We start from the raw sequence: 26,566 nt of genomic DNA, 5'->3' as shown, positions 1-26,566 counted from the left end.
TCTCTATGCTTGTTACTTGTGCCGTTTAGAATTGGTTTTTAAAATTGCACAGACCACCTTCAGTGAAAATCTGTTTTTTAACCTTGTCAACATGCCCATGTGGTGTTCATGTGTTAGAGGACATATCAGGAGTAAAATAAGCAAAATAAGCTTTGACACTGCAGTGAGCAAGAGCAGCCTCAAAAAACACAGATTCAGTCAGGCTGGGTAAATGATGTCATAAACCTTAGGAACCAATCCCGTTAATCGAGGGGGTGGTGCTATACATATCACTTGCTCACAGAAGGAGAAGGCTGTTGTAGCTAGTTACCGTGATTAGCTAGCACAACAGAGGAGGAGCCAGGTGCAGCTTCTTATGGGTGGGGGGGTGGGAGGGGGTACGGGGGGTTGTGGGGTGTGTGGAAAGGGCGGGTACTATTTGTGTATTCATGAATCCTTGAATACAAAATGAAGGCAAGGTTCAGAGTTATATGTAACAAGATGTTTGAACTTATTTTGCAAGAAAATACATATCAGACACAATTGATTACTTCTTGCAGAGCATTTTATATTGTTGAAAATATGACTGAAAGTGGACTTTAATGATTACTTTCAAAGCACATTTGAGATTGGCCCCTGATTATATCACTGACTGACTTAACTAACCCTTCACAAGCCTGAATGTAGCCTGAGATCCTCCGGCAGAGGTCTGCAGTAATTCCGAGGTCAAGGTTAAAAAAAACAAGTCGGGACCTTACGACTCTGGAGCAACCTGCTAGAGGAGATCAGGCAAGCAAACACAAATCTGAAAAACACACTTCTTCACAACTGCTACCTCTTGAATCTGTTATTCTTTTGTGTATATCTAACTTGTCTGTATTGTGTTTCAGTAATCCATACCTCACTTGTCATTTTTATAGTTTAAATTTATTTATTAAGTATTTGGTCACATCTTTTGTTTTGAAGTCTTTTTAAGGGTAATTTGTAACCTATTTTGTGCTATATAAATAAACTTTAAAGTAAATTATTATTATTATTATTATTAGTGGTAGTAGTAGTTGTTGTTGTTTTTGCTGTTATCTATCTTTTGACTCCTCTGTTTTATACAGCCATTGAGTTCTCGCTCTTATTATCCAGCCACAAGGGGCCCCAACTGCTTCAGTATGAAATGCTGTTTCAGCTCAGGACAGCGTGTGTGGAAGTTATGTTAATGTTTGCAAATCTTCACTGGTTGCACCTGGCAGTTGTGGTATCATTGCAGTAGGTGCTTCACCATCTGTTGCCTGGTGGGGATCTGCACTTTACTAAGAGACCTCTTCTAGTTTCAAGTTAATTACTATTACTACTACTATGACTACTAATGATAATAATATTGTTATTGTTATTATTATTGTTATTGTTACCATCATTGTTATTATTACAAAAATGTATAGAGTGAATATAGTTTGTGCTAAAATGTCGGTACTGTTCCAAATGTACTTAAAACAAAAGTTAAAATTTGCAGAAACACTTGCCTCTGTTGGAAAAAAAAGAAAAATAAGTCACAGACTCCCTGCTGTGGCTGTGTTACATATGACACAGAACAGCATCTTAGAACAAAGTAGTGTAGATAAGCCAAACCTTTAAACATATTAACACTCCTAATCCTACAAAGGTAAATCCTACCAAAACAATTATTACTGAAGGTACAATTTTTCAAAATGTCCAATAAGAGTTCTGAGAAGTTTTTTGGACAACACTGTAGTTTAAGAAATGTGTCCAGTTCATTAATTATGCACAAATAACACTGTTTTGGTGCATTTTACAGTCTGCGCTCACAACACATACTGTACTTCTTCATGTGAGTAATGGTCAGCAGTGGGCTCTGTTGACTGTTCAGTGATTATTGACTAGTCTCTCTGTTTGAGCTGATGCCCCAGTTTTGAGCATGCACAAAATGGTGCTGTTAAAAACAAGCACTGACTCGTACAGCCTTTTATATTTCTGAAGTGGAACATAATGATGCAGGGTGAAACATTGTTTAGCTACCTCTTTCAAAAGCAACAAGAGCCGTATCAACATAAATGACATTTAAAGAATCTCGGAAGCTTGAAATAATTAATATGTTTGCTGTTTCCTACTACAAGTGCCTCTTTATTCCACTCTTTAGTCTTGCTTATATGAAAATATTTCAGGCTCTTCATTTTGCTCTCACCCTTCTTGTCTACATCCAGAATCTCTCCCTTTTTAAAATCATTACAATTATAAAATTCTATATTAATATAACACTGCTGAGACAGACATTCTTCATAATGAGTACTTTTACTTTTGATATTAATGTACTTTTACCAAAGGAACATTTGAATTCAAGACTTGTGGTATTCTACTTTTTTTCTTGAAAGGACACATTTCCCCTGGACTGTAGTGCTATTTTTTGTGTATTTGTTTTGTTATGTACTTTTTGATTTTGAAGATGGTTTTTGGTTCTCTCCAAAACTCATCAGCAATGTCTCTTTCCAAAAATCCTGACCCGGTTGCTCAAAATAATCCACAGACCTTGTTGTGAGCAGTTTCATGTAGGAACTACTTTCTGTCCGCGGTAGAATCAGCAAGAACTACTTTCTTTATAATAGAAAGAAAGCAGTTCCTTGTTGTTTTAATATAGAAATAAGGAATTGGTTTCTACATGAAACTGCTCACAACGAAGCCTGGATTATCTTGAGTATTCGGGTCATGAACCAGTGTCTCTTTTGGAAAGACATGCTGTTTTGAATTTTCCAAAAAAAAAATCTAGATGAATAAATAGCACTACAGGGGAGGGGAAAGGGTGAACTGTCCCTTTAAGTAAAAGAGTTGAGTACTTCTTTCACCGCTGCCTTTAAAAGTATCTTTAGTTGAGGTGTGTTGGTCTCTGCCAGTGTTTCAGCACCAGGAGCTGTCCATCACTGCAACTCACTCCTCTCCTCTCCTGTCCCACTGAGGCTGCCATAGAACCACTACGACCAGCCGTCGCTAATTGTAGCTAATAGTAGCCTCATTTGCTATTAGTAAAAGCTGCAGCTATGAGTTATTTTACCACCAAGAAGTTGCTTGTAACTTAAAGCCATTGTGTAGCAAATGATCATTTCAGACGAGTTACCAAAGGCCAGACTCGTTCTGTGTGGCCTCACTACTGGTAAGTGAAGAAGAATTGACCCTAACTAGCTCCACGTTTTATTGTTGTATTGTAATGTTATGCTAGCGTTAGCCTAATCTTTACTTTAGTAGGTAACTGTTAAGCTAGTTTAACTAACTACTTTTGACGACATAATCCTTGAATAACTCAGTTTGGTTCATTTAACAAAAACAAAAACAACAACAACAACAAAAAAGTTTTGTTCGTCCTACACTTTTGTGCTTTTTTTCGACAACTTTTTGGAGCTAAGGTTCTTATATTGCTGCCATGTTTGTGTTAAAATTCCTGTAAACACTGAGTTTTAGTCGAGCATGCAGTTTAGCAAGTCAGCTAAGTTTTCATACACCTTTCATAGTACATTTCGTAACAGCAATAAAAGTAAAAGCACAGGTGTAAGTAATAACCTTAATTAAGTGTCAGTAAACCAAAAGGCGCAGTAGCAGAGCCCTGGCACGCGCACATGTAAACGGAATGCAGCTATTAATCAGTGTTTTCAGTTTTACACCTGTTTGACAAAACAAAATGTGGACTGTGACAGAGGGATATATGGTGGTGTGTTTATGCTGGACACAAGCTCATTGTCAAATAAATAAAATAAAAAAAAATGACGTTGAGTACAGCTTAAAGCACATAGTGAATGTGGGTCCTCAGTAAACCAAATTAGTACAAGGCAAACATGAGTCCATCCTTTGTTTGTTGGTAAAAACCTTAAGGAGAGCTCATGTTGTGCCAATGTCACCAGGCACATGTTAGCTATTCAGAAGCCCTGAAACTGAAAATGTAATTAGGTATAAGGAAGAAAATTTGTAACTAGAGCCAGTGAGATATATCTGTTGTCTTTTTGGCCTGTCACATCCATATCAGTCTATGTTGGTATCGGCATATCTGATGTCTGCATACTGTTTGTTGTCCAGTATTTATATATATCTTCTACAGAAAATAATGCATAAAGCAGACCAGAATTGAATCCGGGTTTCTGTGGCCAGGACTCAGGGCTTTGCACATGGAGTGCACCAGGTGAGCCACTGGGATGTCCCAATAATGCATTTGTTTTTTTGTTTTTTTTTGTTTAGCTTTGTATGCAACATTTTATTATGCCTGGGCGATATAGCTGAAAAACCTATCACGATAGTGATTTTCATACCGGTCGATATTGATAATTATTGATTGTGCAAGTTGTGACTGATATGTTGTGTACTCCAAAAGGTGGAAGTGGCTGAGGGGAAATTTTCTGTATTATATTGCAACAATATTACAGGGATGACTATTGGTGCTTTCACAAAATGTGAGATTATTTTATAAATAATCATCAGAAATGTGGATATAATGCCTGAGTGAGTAAAGGCAAATAAGAGATCAGCTGGAACAGTCTGGTAATTTCTCAAAATGACATCACTTAACTGTAATGCAGCCTTTAAAACCAGGAAAAGACAACACTTCTGACATATCATGATATAGCAATATCCAGAATCTACCATGATATCTAGTGTCATATCACAATACCATATAATATCATTATATTGCCCAGCCCTACATTTTATGTATATTTGATTTTCTTTTATGTCAAGTTTTTAAATTGAAAATCAGTTGAAATTAGCTTTCAGTCCCTGCCTACTTGGGGTGTATCTGAAGAAAAGAGCCATATGATATTTATATGACACCATTTAAACTTCTCATTCATCTTTTTAAATGAGTGAATGACAGATGTCAGGGCATAAAACCATAGATCTGTTGATCTTTACAAAATAGTCAGTCAGTGCAAAGTAAAAAAAAAAGTTTAAATTGATATATGTGTGCAAATTCCTTTTATCACCACTAATTTTTTTGACACGCAATTAACACACGTTCTGTTATACTGGCCTGACCCATAGTTTGAATCAGAAGTGAGCTTCCCTGTCACCCAACAATGTAAACAGACTTGTCTGTTCAGGCAACTGGCTCAACACTAAGAAACAGAAGTATAGGAGGAGGGAGATAAGAGATAACAGAGTGCTGATCGAGCTGCAATTCCACCTGAAACCAGGTAAAAGTAAAAATAAGGCTGATCCACAGCAGAGAGAGAGGGAGAAAGTGTGTGAATATGGACAGATGTGTTGATATAAAAAAAAAATTATGAATCCTCAATCATGAATCATAATGTTACCATACACTTCTGTGGTGCATGATTTTTTACTTAAGTACGATTTGTGTACTTTTAAATACTTTATTACTTCATGCCGATTGAGGAGAGATGAGCTGCAGAGAGGAGGGAGGATGGGGGAGCGAGTGTGTGAAGTACAGACCGATATAAAAACTTTATTGATGATGATTCCTGATGTTACTGTACAGTTCTGTGGTTTAAACACTACAGATTAAAATATCGATCTCTGCAAAGACCAAACTGACAGGCCCTCGTCTTCTCCACAAAACGTTTGTCACTGCGTTGCATTATTGTAAATCACAATGAAGAGTCCAGACTCTGTCTGTCCTCTTCATCTCCTCGGTGTGTGTCGGTGTGCAGTTTGCTGTCTGCTGTGGTCTAAAACATCCTCACTGATGTAAACTGTCAGAGTGAGAGTCAGAGTATGATTAACAATAATAATACTGTAGCATTGGAATTTTAAATCTGAAGCATGCAGTTTCATAGAAGCTTCAGGTGACTTATCTATTGAAATTTTTAGTGCCTTTTGGTCTCAATGTTAAATTGAGCAGGTTAGTATGCTCATCTGTGCCTGATGGGCTGATTGGTTTGTCATGTTATTATTTGAGCATATTTTTTTTTATGCCAAATGCATGTCTTTGAGTGCTTCTGGAAAATATTTGTCATTGTTTTTGGTTAATTATTTTATTTAATAAAGTTACATTTGAATTACATTTTAAACACTTGAAAAATATCCCTTTAAGGTACATTCTGAACAAACAAACAAATAAATAAACTATGTAGTTTTCTGCTGGCATTTTAAACACAGACTGATTCACATTGTATTCAGTTCTGAACTGAGGGACCCTCTGCTTTAAAAAGCCTGTGCACATCCATGTTTGAACAGTGAGCAGTGCACTGCTGTATTAGTGAGACATGATTCCATGCTGATACATGAGTATCATAATACAATAACTGCTTGAACGTTGATTTCCGGCTAGTGTTCCTAATGTGTCATGATTCCTCAGATTACCGGCACTTTCCTTATCCATGCTCATCTTCTCTCCCCTTTGTTTATTTGTTTAAGAATGTGGGGTTAATTAATTGTGCTTGATTGGCATTAACATAGCCAAATAAGAATTTGAAATTGCTAATATTGAATGCCCCGAGGGCATCTGTGTCCCAACCCACCAGAGTACTTATCATGCCTTCCTCAACTGCTCAGCAGCATTGTTGGAGAGAGCGGTGCTTGTTGATTCTGTAAAATGCTGCTGTATGCCATTTGATTTGTTTATTGTTGTGGGGAAGATCAAAACAATGTGCCTCATATACATGTATACTGGATTGGAAGAGCTCAACATAGGCCTATGTCTCTGAATGTTATTCTGAATATTTATGTGTAAACATGAATTTATTTGAATATGTTATTGCTTGTCGCTGTCAGCTGAGCATATGAGCAGACCCCAATATTCTGTTCTGCCTATAGGTGGCTGCTGCATTTCAGCCGAGTCTCCCCCACTGGTGGAAAATGAATGAATTAGCACCTCTTGTCCGGTAAGAAATGAACCTAATTTATAATCTAATTATGATGATGTCTCTGCGATCAAATTAGCATTCTCTGTGTTTGCATATCTGGGTAAATATGGAAATCATCACGTTGTTATTCCCATTTTCATTCACACAAGAGTGCACATGAATGTCACCCTCTTTATGGTTTGAACATGATTATATTGTAAATATTGTCCCCTGTTTGGGAGCAGCACATTACCACTGCTCATCACTGAACACATGGCTACAACTAGCCTGTTTCAATACTCATTCATCTTCTGCGCTCTTAATTCTGGTGCTCAGCCAGCCTCGAAGCCTGGAATGGGGGGAAAAAAGTGTTAATTAACAGCAAGCCAGCCATCAGCCAGAGACTTCCTTTAAGTTTGCATCCTGTTTCTCTCTCAGCTCCCTGAATGATCCCAGGCCAAATAATGTGCACTGAACCACGAGTGGAGCTCATTTTGCCTTTTTAAAGGCACAAATTTGTGTCTCTCCCATTTGAAATAAATGCAGTGCACATGTTCCACATGGCTCACTATCAGCCCCATCCCTCCGCTATTCTCCTTCCCTTCCCTCCCTCGCTCCCTCCATCTCTACCCGGGGCCCGTGGGAAGAACTGACTCTGGGAGCAGACAGTCTGCAGCCCTGAATAAATGTATAAGAGGGAGAAGAGGAAGGGAGGGCACATTAGCAGGCAGAGAGAGAGCAGGGGAGGGAGAGGGAACATATTGAGTGTTGGAGGACATACATGCACAGTGTACAGAGAGACTCAGATACACAGATAGAGGGAAAGAGAAGGAAACCAGTTCAGCTTATAGCACTGAGAAAGGAGAGAGAGCATTTTAGCTTCCTTCAACCCGTCTCTCCCTCTCCTCCCAGCACAAACACATGCTCATACACACTCCCACCCTCTCTTCCTGATACACACACATGCACGCAAACACACACACACTCACAGACACACACAGACACGATTGCTTTAGGGTATACCAGTCGGCTTTGGCAGTCCTCTCCTTTGTTGTTTTTGCTTTTGGTTAGTCTCAGCGGCAGCACGGCGTGCGCCTGAATCGCTGGGGTGGGTGCATGTGTATGTGTGTGTGGAGTCTGCGAGGCGCTGTGTGAAGGATGCCACTAGCAGTACCCGGGTAAGTCAGCTCCTTCCTTCTCTCCCTTTCTTCCTTCCTTCCTCTTTCTGCCTGTCTTTTTCTCTCTTTCTTTGTGCTTTTCTTTCCCTTCGTTCTCCTCTCTGATCTGCAGTCTCTCCATCTCGCCTGGGATGCTCGCTTCTCTCCACCTACCGTGCACACCCGCTACGTACAGCTCTCCTCTCTCTCTCACTCCCTCTCTCTATTTCTCTCTGTGTGCTTTCTCTCTCCCTCAGTGTCTTTCTCGGTCTGCGTTACACCGTCTCCTCCCGACTGTGCTCTCGCCATCCCTCCTTCCCTCGCCTGTTTCCTCCGCTCTCTCTCTCCTTCTCGCTCTCTCTCTCTCTCTCTCTCTCTCTCTCTCTCTCTCTCTCTCCCTCTCTCTCCAGGCTGCGCCTCATTGGTGTGTCCTGATTCCCTTTTTCCATTAGGCTCCAGGCCCATTGGTCGCCTGCCTTCCAACCATTATCTCTACTCTACCACCCCTCTGTCATCCTTTCTCCCTCCGCTCTCCCTCCTTCCTTCATTCCCAGTCATCTCTCAAGTCGTAAAAATGATTTGCATGCAGGAGGAGAGCAGAACTTTGCAGTGAGCACAGGCAGTGAACTGGGAGAGAAGTAAAAAGAAAGACTGAAAAAAGGAGAGGAAGCGCATTCTGGAGAGCAGGAGGAAAAGTTTAAAGAGAAGACTGCAGTTGGTAGGTAACTTGGACTTGTTTATGGCATCTTGCTGCATGTCTTTGCTTTCCCATTTAAGATATAAGCTACATCTACAATTTTGCAAAGATAATGTTTGAATGGAATGAAAAAATATTTCCAGCTTTAATTTGAGTCTTAATTTTAGTTTTCTTGTGGAATTAGTTGCTGTAGTTTTACTTATTGTTCAGATCGGTTCAGTGCTGTGATCTTGTGGAACTGGTGCAGTGACTTAACTGAGAGAAAAAGTAACTACTGAGAGATGATTTGGTTGGTTTAGTATTATTATTGCAGCCATGGTGCTCTGTAATGGCTAATATTATGTTTGTGTTACATTGTTTTTCCCACTCTAGAATTGCTTATCCTACTTAAAGTTAGGAATGTTTTGCCTCTTGAATGCAGTTTTATTTCACAAAGAAGCATGCAGAAGTAGCCGTCTAATGGAAGCACCCATTTGAAAGTTTGTTCTGGAAGTTTTGTGCTCCTGCTGTGGATAATGCTGCACTGCAAACTTCAGCTGTGTTGGAGAACAGGATGGTTTTCTGAAGACATTTATTATTTCTCTATATACACATTGAGCCATGAAACAGAATATTTTTACATTATGATAAATTAATTTCTGCCCCCATACACCTGTGATGTGTTTATTTTTTTTTTATTTGGCTTGTCCTGAAGTGGTTTATCAGTCTCTCACATTGTGCGATCTCTCATTCCCGGGTCTTAAGGGTAGCGGGGATACTGTTTTGCATCTAGGGAAGGTAGGCACTGTGACTGCCAGAAAACAATTAGTAGTTATAGTGGTGGAGACAGACAGACAAGAGACTAAGGGAGTGAAAGGAGTGAATTTGAAGTTGGAAGGGAGCTTGAGTTCCCAACTTCAAATACAGTAAACTCTTTGGTTGCATGCATATAAACAATCACACGCACATGCATGCACTATTCCCTACAGTTTCTATTTCATCCTACACTCAGAATTTTTCTGATTTCTGTGTAAGTGAAAGACAATGCAGATGTTGTTGTGTGTGCCTGTGTGCGCTCCCGTGGGTGGCATATACTGTATACACACAGCAGAAGGCAGATGCGCTGCAACATGTTTCATTCTGTCAAGACAAACAAAGCTCTAAAACAAAGTGAGCTACTTGTGTCTACTCTCCCTTGCCTAAAGTGTGTCAAAATGAATGTTTCTCATGTCAACAAATGATGGAGACAATGTTTGGTGACATCTGGGGATACTGTGAGGGGATTGTAACAGTGCGCTCCTAAAGCCAAGAAGATTTTTGTGACAAAATATCAACCTACAGTATGTAGGCGTACTAAAGGTCATCTTATTACAATATCCATTTTTTGCTACTTGTAAGTGTTTAGGCTGATCTCTAGTCTTTTATTGTAAAACCATTATTAGAGAGAAGCTTGTGAACACTGCAGGTATTCCATCTTCTCATGATTTCCACCTTATACTTGATGTTTGTACTCCAGTATCTATCACACAGGAAGAATTGGGAGCTTTTGTATTTAATGCATCTTACAGAGCGTTGTCGGGGCAAACCACTTGACATGAGGTAAAGCCATGTTCTTTGGAATGTTCCTTTAGCTGGAGGAGGAAGGAAATGTCTTGCTTGTTAGGGGAGACTTGTGTCGGTGTGCTGAGTGTGTGCGACTGTGTGTGTGTTTGTGCCACCATGGTGCCTGATGTGCTTTGCTGAGCGAGCCGAGGACAGGGAGACAGCCGAATGTGATTAAATTATAGAGGGAAAGCACGCTACCCGGGTCTCACTGAGACCAACATTGCGGGAACCCCCCCCTCCTCCCTCCCATCTTTTCTCTCTCTGTCTCTCCTTCCCTCTCTCTCTCTGCTACGAAAGTAGAGGAACCCAGCCCCTCATAATCACAACAGTCTAGTCAGAGCTGGAGGGGAGAGGAAATTGGGTGTTGATGGGATTGCTGAATATGGACTGTAAGGTCATAAGAAATGTACTGATGCACTGTACTTAGGTACTGTAATGTGTGACAGAGTCCCTGCCTCTGCTCAGTATGTTCTTGAAGATTTCATTATGTTCTATCTTATTGTATTGTATCTTATTTAGGTCTAAATACAGTATTATAATATGACTAAAAACTGCAGATGTATGGTTGCAGTCTGAGACTAATGGATGGATGGGTGGGGGTCTCTACTCCAGCCTTGCGTGGGAGATACTGTATGCCCCTTCTTCCTCAGCAGCCTAATGAATGAGCAGCAAAAAGCCTCCTGGGGATTCCCTGCTTGCAATCGGCAGGGGTGGGTTGGGGTGTGGGGGGCAGCCATGTGCTAATATTAGCCTCCATGTTGAGTGGCTGGATCACACATTCACACGCTATGCTTAGCATGTCTGGACCATACACTACCATAGCATGACTCTGCATTCATGCCGGGTTGTGTGTGTGACCTACTGCAGTGGTCAGATCTTCACATATGGAGATAAAATATGTATTACCAAAACATTGAATATATTCAAAAACACATTTAAGAACTTTAGCAGTTGTAAATATATGTGCATATAGGGGTGTCCTGATGTACCAGTATTGACAATAACCATGAAAACATCAAGTATTGATGATCATGTTAGTAATACACATATGATAATACTGTGTAAATGATGCTTTTAAATATACTATATGCTCTGAAATCTCTCTGTTCTCATTTTCCCCCTCATTGCCCCCCCCCCCCCCCCCACCTTTCACTATCCTTGCATTCCCATTAATTCATTTGCCAAAAAAGAGACAAAATACACAGTAAACAAAGTTAAAGATGAATTTGACTAATAACAATCTTTTTTCATCAATTATCATTAATTTTTTGGCCACCTTAATTATGTCATGGAGATCTGATATCGTAACAGCCCTTTGTGCATATGTGCATATTCGTATTTTGAGGGAAAGTGCGGTATATGACATAAAAACACGAGAAAATAGAATTTTAATTTACACCAAGCTAATAAGCATAATTAGTTTGTGGATGCCAGTGAGGGATCACATCCTTGTCACTGCACTGGCAACTCCTACGCATTGGTTGGGGTTCCTGCATGAAGGAAGAAAATAGTGAGAACCTCACACGCTTCTAGCTGGCATATGAAAAGGAAGCAGCTCCCGACATCCTTTGTATCATAAAGAAGAGACTGCAGTACAAAAGAAATGCACTCCAAACCAGGTAGAAAAGTTAAATATAAATAGAAGTAAAGACATACAATGCAACACAGTGTTGCCTTAGTCTAATTTGGGCTGCAACTAACGTTTTTTTTTTTTCATAGATGATTAATTTGGCAATTATTTTCTTGAGTAACTGATTAGTTGTTTGGTCAGAAAATGGCGAAAAAGTTGATCTGTGCCTAAGCTGACATCCTCAAATGTCTTGTTTTGTCCACAACTATTTAGGTTACTGTCATAGGAGTAAAGTAACCAGAAAATATTCACATTCAAGAGCTGGAATCAGAGAATTTTGACTTTTTTTTCTTAAAGAAATTACTCAAACTGCTTAATCGAAGATCAAAATGGTTTCCTATAATCTGATAATTCATAATCAATTAATTTCTGTATACAATCTAACAAGATGTTACATTAGTCTAATATTACTATACATATTGTAAAATTGTAAATTGTATTTTGCCAACAAACTGGTGAAGATGATTTAACTTTGAATTATATGCATGTCCACATGCACAGCCCATGGACAGTCTCTCAGAATAGCTGCCATCTGCAGCCTCTGCTGTACTGAATGCAGCTCCTAGTAGATGCTCCCTCCAAGTCCACACCGGGAGCATATCTCCCCAGCGCAGAGCAGATCACCCTCTCTCCCCGCGGTGAAGGCTAAGACGGGCTTACAGGCTGGCCTTCTAACATAACCTGCCCTTGACGTCAGACTGTGGTGCACCTATAGAAGTGCTGGCCTGCAGTATTTGCCCACGCCATGGAGGCTGTCTGCTGTCTTTCCTTACAGTGATTCATAGATTAGGCAACAGCTGGGATTATTTTAAATGTTTCCTCTCGAATGATAAATGTATTCAAGCAGAGGGATCAGCCTGTGGTTGGGTTGCGAACGTGTGTCCTCGCGAAACTGTGCGAAGCTACCACAGAGAATCAATGTGTTCTTCCAATCAGCCTCAATGACGTGGTCAGGCCAGGGCGGAGAGGGGATTGATCTATTTGAGCAGACACAATGTCAATACTGACGTCTACTCAGTGTAAGATGTAGCTGCTCTCTTGTCCTTCACACATGCATCCTTGCTACACTTGCTGCTGCAGGTTATTAATTATGGCACATTCATCACAAAGACCCAAATTCAGGATTTGTAGCAGCCACCGAACTTCACTTTGGCGACATTTTGGATTAGGGAATTGACAGGGAGAAAATTAAACCAGGCATAATTAAGAAATAATATATAGGCTACTATTAATTTCAAAGGATAATAAGATTACATGTTAAGCATAGCTTCAAAATTTGGATAACTAAATGACTCTCGTTCATTCCCATGCACACTGAACATTGTTGTTTTATAGTATATAAGGTAAAATCAATGGAATGTGAATGAAATGTTTCCATCCCATTAACGCTAACATTTCTACTATTTCTTTGAAGTAAATTATTTCATCATCGGAGCTCACCATTAATGTGTTTTCTTTTTTTCCCTCTTTATTTGTCAAAAATCTACTTGCCGAAAGTCAGATTTTACTTGCCCCTGACAAATTGTTTTATTAGGGGTTATTAAATAACAATAAAGACTAAAGTTAATTGTCATGTTTAATCTAGGGCTGCAACATCTAGAAAATGACAAAATAGTGAAAAATGTCCATCCCAGTTTTTCAAAGTCCAAGTTAGTGTTAATGTGATGATGAATAAAGAAAAGTGAAAAATCTTTTTGAGAGGCAAATAAATATTTTTCTGGCATTTTTCATGAAAAATTTGTTTAACAATTAGTCAATTTTCAAAATGGTTTGATAGTTTAATTCTGGTTTTGTATCACTTGTCTGTGCAGGAAAGTGATTTGCCAGTTTTACTTGCCTGACATGGCTCATTCATGGAGGATGAATAATGTTCATGGAAACACCTCAGGGATGAGGATATGATGTAGTTTTTGGATATGACAATTTTAATCTCACATGAAGAGGGATGTACCTGCATAATTACTAGCTGTCATCTAAGTACTGAAATTTCAAAAAGAAAGGTTACATTACTTGTTACAGGCAAAAGTAATATGACAGGTTACCACCCAGATCTGGTCGTTGGTCCATCTAGTAAAATAGGTGCATAGAGAAAATTTTGGTGTAGGTATACTTCCAGAGATAGCCCCAGTGCCACAGTACACACACACCTCCGTGCCTTTACTCGGGGAAAACATGATCTATCTCCTGGCGGGCAGGCCAATTAAAAACCAATCAGGCTGCTCGGAGTACGCTGGTAATGGGAAAGCCACGGCAATGGAGGAAGTGGGGCTGATTAATGGACATTTTCACCTTGTGGCATAACAGCCTCCCACAGGCATCCATCACCCCGGGGGACAACGTTCACCTACACCCCAGGCCTACACCCATCCAGCACTGTCAGACATATTGAACAAGTTGCAAATGTCTGAGTCTATGATGATGAGCGTAAAGTGCCAGATGAGGTTATAGTAGCTTTATATTAGCCTGCCTGACCTGCAGGCCACTGGGATCATTTGTTTGTAAGGCGCCATCAGACTTAATCTGGGCTGTTGCTCTGCATCTTTTTATGGTTAGACATTAGAGGCCATTTCAGATAGCAGATATTCTGGTCAGCTGCTCTGGAAATCTTACTCTTGGTGTCTTCTTAATAGTATTAATAGCTAAACCTCTGCCCTCCACTGGTATTTACAGTCTTTGGAGTTGATGTTACAGCCTATTTTTGTTGTTTTGTCAGGTAAAAGCTGGACTTTCCCACAGGGTGCAGACACATTTTTAACAGTAGGGTCAAGACGCTCGTGCTAAGGAGGAGTGAAAACAGTGTTTTTGTGTCTGTTTCCCTCCGGTGCCATTGTACGGCAGCAAGCATTCAAAAGAAAAGTATTAAACGGTGTGAGCGAGGTTCGTTCCATTTCGGGAGCTGCTGTGACCTACTTCACACAGCCAGGCAGCTAGCTGTAAATAAGGATTTTCATAACCTGGTTTGGCCTTTTCCCATTAGAGGCACAACTGTGCCTTGAAGAATATTACAAAGAGCAGAGGAGCAGCTGTTTAGAGCGCTGCTACGATATCATCAAAGCACTGACCTTGAGTGTGCTTGTGTTGTTGTCATGCGATTACAATTAGTTTTAGTACTGCATTTAGTGTGGACTGAAGGTTGTGTACGCCAAACATGATAGAAAGGGAAGGTACAAAAGCAGGCAATTCAATCTATTGTGCCCCCTGCTTAACCATCTACATTAATTCCCCTGATACTCTGCCTTCACACAGCGTCAGGGAGGAAGCAACATCACAGATTCTAATTCTAGTTTAGTGAGCTAAACCTCGCATCCATCAAGCTGTAGCTGAATGTTGACATGAAGCTCAGTAATGTGCGCAACCACTGGATGTTTGTATTTGATCAAGCATCTCAAACTTAAATATTGATTTATAGCTCAGAATCTTTCTCACACTTTGATGGAAATGTGTCTTTGACGTGGCTCATAAATAAGACGTTTAAAACTTGCAAACATTAGGATGCCAATAGTTTGTTTTTACCAGTGTTACAGTAAAAAGAAATTTACTTGCTGTAAAGTCAAATTTATTTTCAAGTTCAACATTTTACATTTTACATAAACTTTTACAGATTGAATCAACTCTAATATTGGTCAACTGATGACATTTTCTGTCTCTAAACAATGACAAGATGAATCAGAAAATGAAATGTTTTAATCACAACAACACCCGCCTCCTCAGTAATGACGGTATCACTGTAGCATCACTGGAGTCCCCAGATACTTTGGGTCAAAGAGACAATGAGTGTGGTTAGGATATGTAAAGGAAGGAATGTAGCAGAGGACAGACAGAAAGGAGGGAGGAAAGAAGAAAGAAAAGAAGAAGAGACAGAAAGAGAGAGAGAAAGAAAGAGAGGACTCTGCTAGGCCGGTCTATTGGAAAGTGGTGTGATATTGGAAAATGATTACCAAACAGGCATCCATTATTCAACAGGGCAATCAGGGAGGGCACAATCTCCTTATTTATACTAGCTCTGTAAATCAGATTTGTCGGTTTTGATCACTCTAAAATCTCCCAGTCACACACCGGCAATATTGGGCGAATATTACACTGTCTAATGGGTAATTGATGACGGCATGTGACACCGGTCAAGACGAATGGACGGCCTACAGGAGCAAGCAGGGGGAGGTTGGAGGTGTGGGGAGAAGAGATGACTGTTGAGTGGAGTGTTGCATTCAGCAGGAGTATTACAGGACTCCTCGTGTACAGGCTTCATCCTTCATCCTGTGTTCTGCCGAGGCGCTGGTGTGCAGGGCGAGATGAATATAGACAAAATCCAAAACTGTATGCACTGCTGACGTTGTATTAAGTTCTTTTTGTTTCAATCAGGACTCAAAGTACTTATTTTTATAGACAATGAAACAGCCAATTTTTGTGATTCTATTAGGGCCGTGCAATATAGCTGAAAATTTCTTGCAGTAAAATGTTTCATTTCAGTTGATATCAATCATTTTTAATGACCTATTTTAATAAAGACCAGGAGAAAAAAAGTTCAATATCACCACTTTATTTATATAGGTACACAGGTAAGAGATTTAATAGGCTTAAAATTAAACCAAAAACTGCCATACTGACAAGCTGACCTATACTTTTTTTTTACAATTTCCTCACCATCTGCACTCATTGTCTCACTCCACACTGCAGTAAAAAAGTCATATTGTGATTATTTTTGACTAAAATTGTGATTGCAATGCAATTAGTGGGAATGATCATTTTTGCATTACAATTTTCAATTTTAATGAAAAAAAACTAATGAAATAGTGATGATGTGACATTTGTTGGGGTCATCCAAGATTTTTAGACCAGGACATCTCGGTGTCACTACAGTTCCTCATTATAATGCTGTTTTCTCACACATTTGTTTTTTGTCAAAAAATTGTGATTCAGTTTTGGTTCTGCAATTTGGATATTGCACTTGGCCATAATGTGATTTTGTTAATATTGCGTTATGCGATTCTGTGGGGTCTCTTGGAAAAAAAAAAGAAATTTGTCACATGCAATTGTCACTAAAAAAGTGTACTATGTCCAGTATTCATTATTCAAATAAAATATTTACTCATAAATATGAATACAGAAAAATACTGTGTGGTGTTCCCTTATACCGCCACTGAATTCCCAGATGTTTCTACTAAGGCCTTCTTCAACGTGGCTGCAAATCATCCGCAGTCCAAATATGTAGTTTAGAAAACCTAACGTTAACCCGAACTACCTGGAAAAACAATGATATCGCAGGTACACACAGTTAAAAATATGGATTCAGTTGGGAAAATATCTCAAAGAGAAAGCAAAGGTTATTACTTAGGTAGGGGATAGCTGAGTTGATTGACTTGAGCATCACTTTTGGGGGCATTATGTAGCCGGAGACCCTCCAGTGTCTCTGGATATTTCACACACTGCCCTATTATCAAGTGATTTGATAGACTGTTTATGAGCAAGGGCATATTCATTTTGTGCTCTCCTGGTGGTTTGCATTTAATGTAATCGGGCTGCAACTAACAGTTATTTTCACAGCTGATTAATCCGTTGATTATCTTCTCGATTAATAGTCGTCAGGAAATTGTGAAAAACGTTGATCAATGTTTCCCAAAGCCCAAGATGATGTCTTAGGCTTTGTCTTGTTTTACTCACAACCCAAAGATATTTAATTTAATGTCATATTAGAGTAAAGAAAGCAAAAAGTATTCACATTTAAGAAGCTGAAATCTGAGAATTTTGACTTTTTATCTTAAAAAATGACTCAAACCGATTAATTGATTATTTAAATAGTAGGCGATCTAAATCGAGCTGCAGCTCTAAGTGAAACTAACATTTTACTGAGCAATTTTCTTATTGCTATTGATGAATTGTCTATTGTTGTCACTATTGTTTTATTGCCCAGACCTAGATTCTATTATTTTTCCTTCACAGTTGTTTTTGTGTGCACTGAGCAGCTCTACTTGAGGCATGTTGGAAAAGAAGTAGACTTAATTAAAAATTCAAATAAATGTGACTAGTTTTTGGAATTCAGGAGAGCATGAGTTTGGGTGTGTGTGTATGTGAATAAATGCGTGTGATTGTTTCTTACATGAGTGTGTGTGTGCGTGTGTGATGGGCTATGGCCTACACTACAGCGCTGAGAGGCAGGCAGGCAGGCAGGCAGACATGATGTGCTCTGAGTCGCAGCGTCTCTGTGAGGGTGGCCTGACCTCTGCCTTCAGCTCCGCTTCACAGGACAGCAGCAAATAAGAGGTGTCATCGCATGACAGCAGCATAGCCCCTCTTTAGGACTGACGGCTCATCGAATGCACACATACACAACCACAGCCACACACACACATGCGTGCGCTGTACCAAATGCGGGCAGGCATATGTGTACACATGCATGCAAACATGCAAGTTGAGGCAACAGTTGGAACATAAACAGACATAGATGCATAAATATTGACACACACACACACACACACTTCCACACAAATGCCCAGGAAAACACAGCACAGATCAATAACTTTGTTTCGTGAACATACAGCTTTTGTTTGGGGAACAATGATTTGGATTCAATTTTGACCACTTAGTGCTTATGGCTTGCTTTGACTAGCTCCGAAAATCAAACTCAGATGCAGCAAGGATTGTGTCAGACAACAATCCGAGCACACTCATTTTTGATTTGGTTCCTTTTTAAAGGGTGTCAGAATGGTTATGAGAATTGGAAAGGCCATTTTAGTTTAGATAATCCGTCTTTCTGCCATGTGCATTCGAGTCAGATCGATCACGTTTCCTTCTTAGAGTCCAGTTTTTTGGAGCCTGGTCGTAGTGTGACATTTTGACAGTTATCGGTAAAACCATCACATACAGGCAAAAGAATGCAATCTCAGTGTGTCATCAGAGGAGAGAAAATTTTTCTTGTTGCTACTTTTTGGGAATTATTAAAGGCAGAGTGAGATTTGAAATCACTGGGGTTAACAGTTGGTATTCTATGTAAAGCCTGGATTTTACATTAATAATAATTTTATTATGGCTGATCAATACGGCTTATAAATAATATCTTGATATTTTTAGACTATCCCACGATATATACAATATATATCTTGACATATACATTTTGTAATCAAATAACATACCATACATTCTCAAATAGTCAAACTATGTTATTATCTTCTAGAATATGATGCATTGCTGTAGATTAAAGGGACAGTTCATGGCAAAATCAAGAACACATTTTTCACCTGGCCTTAGTGCTATTTATCCATCTAGATTTTTGTGTGAGTTGCAGAGTTGTGGAAATATTGGCCTTAGAGATGTCTACTCTACTTTCTTTCTAAACTGGAACTACTTTCTTTCTACTCTTTTTCTCCTGGAAAGAAAGTAGTTACATGAAACTGCTCACAACAAGGTCTGTGGATTATCCTGAATAACCAGGTCATAATTTTTGGAAAGAGACCCTGGTTTTCAATTTTTAAAATTTATTTATTTTATGTGCCGCAAGCAGTTTAATTATATTGGAAGAAGGCAGACATCTCTTTGGCTGATATCTCTAAAACTCTGTACCAAAAAATCTCGATGGATAAATAGCACTGCAGGCCAGGGGGGGAAATGAGTATTTTTGATTTTGGGGTAAACAGTCCCTTTAAAATATCCACAGTTGTTAAAATAATCACAACTGTAAATATCTACAACAGTAAAATGGAACATACACATTAATGCAGTAGTGATATTAATCCAAAAACATCATATATAATAGTAAGATGCCGACAGGGAGCATTGAAGTAACACTGGTATAATACTTACATACTTCTACCTCAGTAAGGTTTAGAGTGCAGAGCTTTTACTTGTAGTGGAGTATTTTCACAGTGGGGTTGGTATTAGAACTTTTGCTTCAGTACTTGAAAATTTCTTCCACCTCTGGTTTTGGTCTGACCCTTCCCCTTTATCGTTAAGGTGGTCTTGTTGTTAATCTGTGTGTGTGTAATGGCATTCTAGTAGGATTTGTTGCGAAAGTGAGCTGGCTAGTTAGCACCAGATCAGGCTAAAGACCGTTAAGATAGCCTTAAATCAGAGGTCTGCCATATACCATATATCAATACATTGATTGGTTGCATGGTCTGTAATGCCAGAAAAGGGTAAAAATGTCTTTGATTTTTGGTGACGTCCTAAAATGTCTTGTTTTGTCCATAACCCCAAAATTTTCAGTTTAGTGTCATAAACCAGTAAAGAAACCATAAAATATTCACATTTGAGAAGCTGGAATCACAGCATTTTGACTCTTTTTACTTAAAATATTAGTCAGATTACACAGATTAATCTGTTATCAAAGTAGCTGACAATTAATCATTTAACAACTGTTACAGTTCTAGATTTATCATGTTTTGTTGTAGCTGCTAACTAGCTAACATTACCTGTTCAGTCTGGATCAGTTCTGCCGCAACAGACCCTGTAGTTAACTTACATAAACAGAGACTTTCTATTTTTTGTTGTTTTTTTTCTGTGGCAGCAAACACAACAAACAGCCTTTCAGTTAGTATTGTACTGCAACCTGTAACTAATCAACGCATGTTATGGGTGGCTAAATTAATATTAATAATACTACCCCTCAGTGGCGACCAGCCAAAAACACTGACAATATGGTCATTTGCTATATATCACGCCTTAAGTCTTATGCGAATATATTGAATATATCCAATATATTGCCAACCCTAAATTGGATGTTGAAAACAACTTATAAAGCTTTTGATTGAACTTAAAGAACTTTATTCTAAGAGGAATAAAAAAAAGTTGAGTGCGGCACAAAACTGCACTGTACTGTGGCTAAGTAAGGTGGCTCCTTGGGGACTTCAGCATTAAATAATCAGAGTGTGATAAAGTGAAAGCTGAACATGTTTACCTCAGGTCCTGTGTGTTTGTTTACATGCTTTATGCACATGCCTCCTGCGTATCTGTGTAATGTGTGTTTTTGTGTTTACGTAAGTGTAAGGTAGTAGACAGAGACGCCGCTCCTCAAACTAGGGCATATCCACCTGCCACCTGGAGGCCTCCTCAGACACAGCCCCCTGAAACCGCTGACAAGGCACCTCTGGGGCCTTCTACTAACTCCCCTCAAAACACACACACATACACACCTACAGAGCCACACACACACACACACACAGTTCCAGTTGCTCTAGTTGTGTGTACCCTCTCCCTGTCTGTCCTTTCTCTGTCATTTCATTTATCTTAGCCTGTCTCTCCCTTTTTGTCTCTGCACACACACACAGCTTCCTTGCCTGTCTGTCTCCCAAAAATCTTATGTGTCTTTCTTCCCCCTGTACTCTCCCCGTCTGTCCTTCTGCTCTGGCTCTGACTGCAGTGCATCTCTGTTTCATTGTTATCTGGTCTCTGTAACAGGATTTTCCTTGTCCTAGTGGATGATTAGCTCAAATACAACTGTGGGGAGGCAAGTTTTGCCTTCACTTCTTCATCTCAGTGCAGTGGTTAACGAGGGGGATGGATCACATATTTACTGATAACAAGGAGGATGCCATCGTTTCTCATTCCCTCTCACCAATTGCGCCCCACAGTCCCATGCATAATAAATCAGACCCTCTGTGTCAGCATCGGTCTCTGCATACAGACAAGAAAGTCATAGTGTGTAGTGTGATCTGCTACAAAATGCAGGAGGAATTTGAAGCTTTGCACTCCGAGCTGGATTCTCGCTTCCCTTCCATTGCTGCAATGTATTCAGGTCATTCTTAGGTCTCTGTTAAAAAGCTTCTTTGCTTTGCCTGTGTTAAGCTCCCACATCTTGTTCATTTTACTCAAATCTGTGTACCCCCTGCCCTGAATAAATAGCGCTACACGTTTTAGTTCTTTAGTCTTAGCCCTCGCCGCCGCTCGCTTTGCCGAACGAAGGCACTGCCCTGCTCTTGTAAATGACCTAATTTTCCTGCTCGGCCCAGCGTTTTCCGATGTGAGCCGTTCCAAAATAGCTTGGCTACAGCAAAGCGTGGCAAACTCATTTCCATCTTGCATAACAGGGACCAAACATTCCCCCCCTTCCTAAGCTCATTGGCGAGATGGCACATACTCTCACAGGCTGAATATCAGCTTCCCACCTCATTGTATGAGGAAGATGGTGGTATTATGCATTTCACTAATTCATTCTCATCCCACAGTTTGTGCATTAAGTCGGTGCAGTATTTCATATTTATTGAACATGTCATTTTTGGCTTGATTGAACTAATAGATTATACTGTATGTGCTTAGTCCAGAACAGAAACTAAAGGAATGAAGATGGATACATGCTGTAGCCACACTGCAAAAAATCAAAAGGATTCCAAAAGGATTCAGGGCAACATATTTCAGACATAGCTTACGCTATGATCTATATTTCATACTATAACAACATCAAAATAACTATTCATATGCTATAAAAAGCCCATTACATTGCAAGCCCTGCATAATATCACAGTAAGACGGCATTACAGAACAGCATAAGGACCGTACATGCAATTGGCCCATATCTACTCCCTGTCATTGAATTGGCTTTGGATGGAGATAATGAGGAGTAGGGGGTTGAGAGAGGAATCATTATTTTACCCATGGCTGCGGCGCTTCTTAACAGGGTCTGTAGGGCGCCTTCACAAAGCTAATGTAGAGAAATGGAAACAGATGGAAGGCATGATTATTTGATCTGCAAAGAGCTTTTGGTGAGCTTTGTAGTAACTGGACTAGACTGCTTAGAGGCAAGAGAGTGGGTTGTATATGTCTGTGGGTGTGTGTGTATGTGTGTTTGTGTGTGTTCTGAGGGAGGTGCGTTAATGTGCCCGGGTGTGGGTGGTTATTGTTTGTGTGCGGATGCCGGCATGCATGTGCAAGTGTGTTTGTCCATCTGTTCCCGTGTTTGAATGCATCACATGTGCCTGCGTGCATGTTTGCGTACTCCTCTATTAACAATGAGATTATTTGTTTCACACTCCAAACATATGGCCTCCTAATTAGGATTGAGCAATGAGCAGTGATACAGGTAGAAAACTAATTGAGACAGTTATACACAGTATATGCAGTAAACAGGTCTGCTGGTATGAGGGATGGACTGTATGAATAGTATAGGAAGTACATCAGTGTAATTTTGCACTGTGGTATGAATTTTGATGATTCCATGTTGACTGATAAAGCCCTCACTTTTCTCGACCGAAAATAAAAAAGTTGTCCCAGCCTGGCGTCATCGGCCTGCGCCAGCTAATCATCAAGAAAACGTGAGAACTCATCCCACTTTATTTTGGAAATGAAGAAATGGCTGATGGTGCTGTGCAGTAGCTAGGATGAGAGACCCTTTTTTTTCTTCTTTGATATAACTTCCTCATGTCACTTTACTGTCGACCACAGTGGTCTCTGCTTAGACTTTGCTCTGTGTGTGTTTACGTTTCGTGTTTGTGGAAGAGCTCAGCTGTGACACAAAGAGCACGGGAGAGGCTGCAGCATGATGATCAATCACACCAAAATGTTAAAAGTACCGTTTAAAGAACCAGTAATATTGAAGCTTTACCAAGTTACGGCAAACAAAGCTAAACAGACTCCATACAGACAGCTTTGGTTTGAGATTGTTTGTAATAACTGCTACAGTGCACACAACAAAGTGGAGGAGGAATTGGTAAAAAATGCTGGTGGAGCGTCCACATATGAACATGATTCAGGTTTAAAAAGTCAAACAAGAAGAAGAAAATGATAATCTCCAAATTATGTATGTTGTCATTGGTTACAAGGGGTGGTTATACTTGATATTAGGGCCCCCTCTGACTACAGATTTTCTCAATCAACCAGTACTCGTTAGTTCAGGCCATTAGTCAAGTAGTTGTCACACATGTATGATATTGCTTTAATTATTTAAGTAGCAGGAAGGAGTCGCCTGTTAAATACTACCGGCAAAAGCGGTAATGACTCTGACTGTGTTGGAACAACCAGTGAGATTGAACATTTTTTTGTTCATTTTGTTCAGTGTTAAAAGAAAAAAGGTCTGTGTTGCAACAATTCCCCAGGCCAAACAGCAAGGTGCAGCAACTGAGTGGAATTTGAGGTGTTTTTTTTTCTGCGACTAACAAAAAATGAAAATGTGGTTGACTAAGACTCTTGGCACTGACTGTCATTTTAGTTGACTATTAGGAGGCAGATATACTTGAGAAAAACATTTTTTTCTAAAATCACAGATGAGACTATGCAATTGCTACCATACAGTTGCCATACCAGTGCTTTATCCCTTCTCAGAAGCATTTGTATTGACATTTTACACTGTTATCTCCCATGCTACAATTTATACCTTGATTAAATTTTAGACCACATGGTCCAGCCCTAGTCGGTATTGTGCTCAAGGCTGTGTGCGTGTTTGTTGCTTTGCTAGACAGACTATCTTGCCATGCTTCCTGTTAATTCGGTAACTGCGCGGAGGTGTGTACCTGTGCGCAGCAGCAAGACTAATTTTGTGCGTGAAGGGCGTTCCATTCTGAGCTGTTCATTCATAGTTACACATTTGCACAAATGCACTCACAGAGCACAGGATTCATCTGCTTCACTCCTACACACACATGCTGTATGTATGCTGTTGATACGAATCTATGCATGTATAGCATGTATAGACATCAATGACAGTGGCTTTGCTGGACCAGGTGCCCATCCAAAACGTATTCAAACACGCATCAAACATAGAGGCATATGGCTCTATACGGTAACACACACACACAAACACGCACACAATAGAGAGAGAATTAGTCAGGCTCTGGATTATTCTATTGATCTTGCTGCAATGCTGGAGTGGTCTCCATACCTCTCTACACAGTATTCACAGCTACCGCAGCACTCCCATACACTTCCACTGCGTAGACTGGCCTTACACACAGAAGGGCATACACACACACACACACAAATCACACTACTGTATACATGCAGATAAACCCAACAACAGACAGTACAGGGACACACACATTCACAAAACATACAGCCTCTCACTTCCCTCTCTCTTTGTCAAACACACACATTCACACACACACACAGAGTTACCGAATGGGGTACATTATCACATGTGGTTCCCTGTCAGGCGAGGGGTTGGGGAACGTGACTGGCTGGTGTGTGTGTATGCGTGACTGGCGGGCCACACCTGTCAACAGTACTCCATAGGCTGGGCGCTGATGCTATCTGACAGCCTGGCTGCCATGGCAGGATGTGTGTGCGTGTGTACGTGTGTTTGTGTGTTCCGTGACCGTTTGGATGAGTCATTGTTATGCCCCCGCTGCTATTTTCCCCAGAGGACCCTCTAGTGTCTGACTGGTGGTTTCAGTGTGTGTGTGTATGTGTGCATCTGTGTGTCTTTGTGGTTTTTGTCTGGCTGTGTGTTCAGACCCTATTAACAGCTGGCCTCTTACTCACACAGTAAACAAACACGTTGAACCATCAAAATTTTTAGTGATCTAGTCTCTAGTAGTGTTTGCACCATGCCTCTGCAACACATTCAAATGTGCAATGTGCTGAAACACTCACACTCTTCATCTGCTGCTGTATGCTCGTATCTGTAGCACAGCAATCTGCTTTAATTCATGGGAAGGATTTACATTAAAGAACAACACCTTTGGCAAATTGTCTCATTGTAATGCAAATCACATTGCTTTAAACTTACTGTTTCAGCCTACTTCACATTGCGTGTATAAACGACTACTTTCTGGATGTGACTCTCAGACACCATTCTTCAATCATGGCCACCACAGACCCAGCATTTTATGAAGCAGCTGTACCCTCCAGTGCCTCTCAGCAGCACATGCATTTGGCTGAAATATTCAGCCCAGCTCCCAGCATTACCTTGCATGTATAATTACCGGATATGCTGCCTGCCGCTGATAACTCTCCCAAACAATGTTTGAAGGGGGAAGGCGGCGATGAATTCCCAATGAAGTGTGAAAAAGACTGATTAAAATTGCCGTGGTCAAAAGCCAGCGCACCAGTGTGTTCTGCTCTCGCGGACCAGGGGAGATGGGAAGACAGGCTCTGCGGCTGAGATAGCTAGCTTTTTTCTATACTGTGCTCCGGATTGATTTTTGGTTTCTATTTTGGTTCACAGTGGAAATTATATTGGCATATATTTTTTTATTTTTGTGTTTTGGCTGAGCTTGGCATAATAATAATAACAATAATAATAATAAACACATTTGGTGCAATCCGTAAACAGTTCCCCTCAGAAAATGGTGGGTTTACAGCACAAAGTTTTATAGTTTGAGACGTAGGGATGGGAATCAAGACCAGTTCTAGTTGAGAACCAGTTCTATATTTTTGATTCGCCTGCTCCTTCTTTTATCGATGCCAGCATATTTTTCTGATAGTGACAATGACAACAAACTCATGCGTATACAATGCTGCAAACATGCAACAAAAAGGAACCATGGTGGAGAGGAAGTAACAGTATGAAGTGTGGCTTCATTTCACAAAGAAAGATGACAACAGTGTTAGTGGTACTGTCTTTAAATAGTCATTTCAAGTAAGGGTGGAAACATCAGTAATATGACATGGGCTTAAATTCGTATCTGACAATACGCTCGAGTGCCACTGCTTCCCACCTAAGCAGCATGTTCATTAATGATGGTAAATATCATGTTAGAATAATATTAGTGCCACGCAAGCAGGCTTAGAAGATTTTTTTCTTTGACTAAGAAAGTCTAAATGAAAGCAAATGCTGCACAAATATTCTTTCATTTTATCCATTTTAGATGAT

The 26,566-nt window shown here is 40.0% G+C and overlaps 1 protein-coding gene across 7 annotated transcripts in view; it reads left to right on the top strand.

Annotated features, from left to right (window-relative positions):
* The first annotated feature begins 6,775 nt into the window (after window positions 1-6,775).
* The window catches only part of myt1lb (myelin transcription factor 1-like, b), a 142,311-nt gene continuing 122,520 nt past the window's right edge, over window positions 6,776-26,566 (top strand). For 4 of the 7 annotated variants that reach the window (XM_084742302.1, XM_084742305.1, XM_084742301.1 and 1 more), the window contains exon 1: window positions 8,371-8,642. The gene's annotated coding sequence lies outside the window, so the exon portion shown is untranslated. Of the gene's footprint in view, window positions 6,807-7,494; window positions 7,946-8,370; window positions 8,643-26,566 lie in introns of those variants that run through there. The other 3 variants (XM_084742300.1, XM_084742299.1, XM_084742303.1) reach the window with 3 other exon arrangements.

The sequence above is a fragment of the Lutjanus erythropterus genome, chromosome 18 (assembly GCF_056507025.1).
Source record: "Lutjanus erythropterus isolate fLutEry1 chromosome 18, fLutEry1.hap2, whole genome shotgun sequence".
NCBI classification, from domain to species: Eukaryota; Metazoa; Chordata; class Actinopteri; order Lutjaniformes; family Lutjanidae; genus Lutjanus; species Lutjanus erythropterus.
Note: the sequence above shows the minus strand (reverse complement) of the source record. Positions and strands in the feature narration are given on the sequence as shown.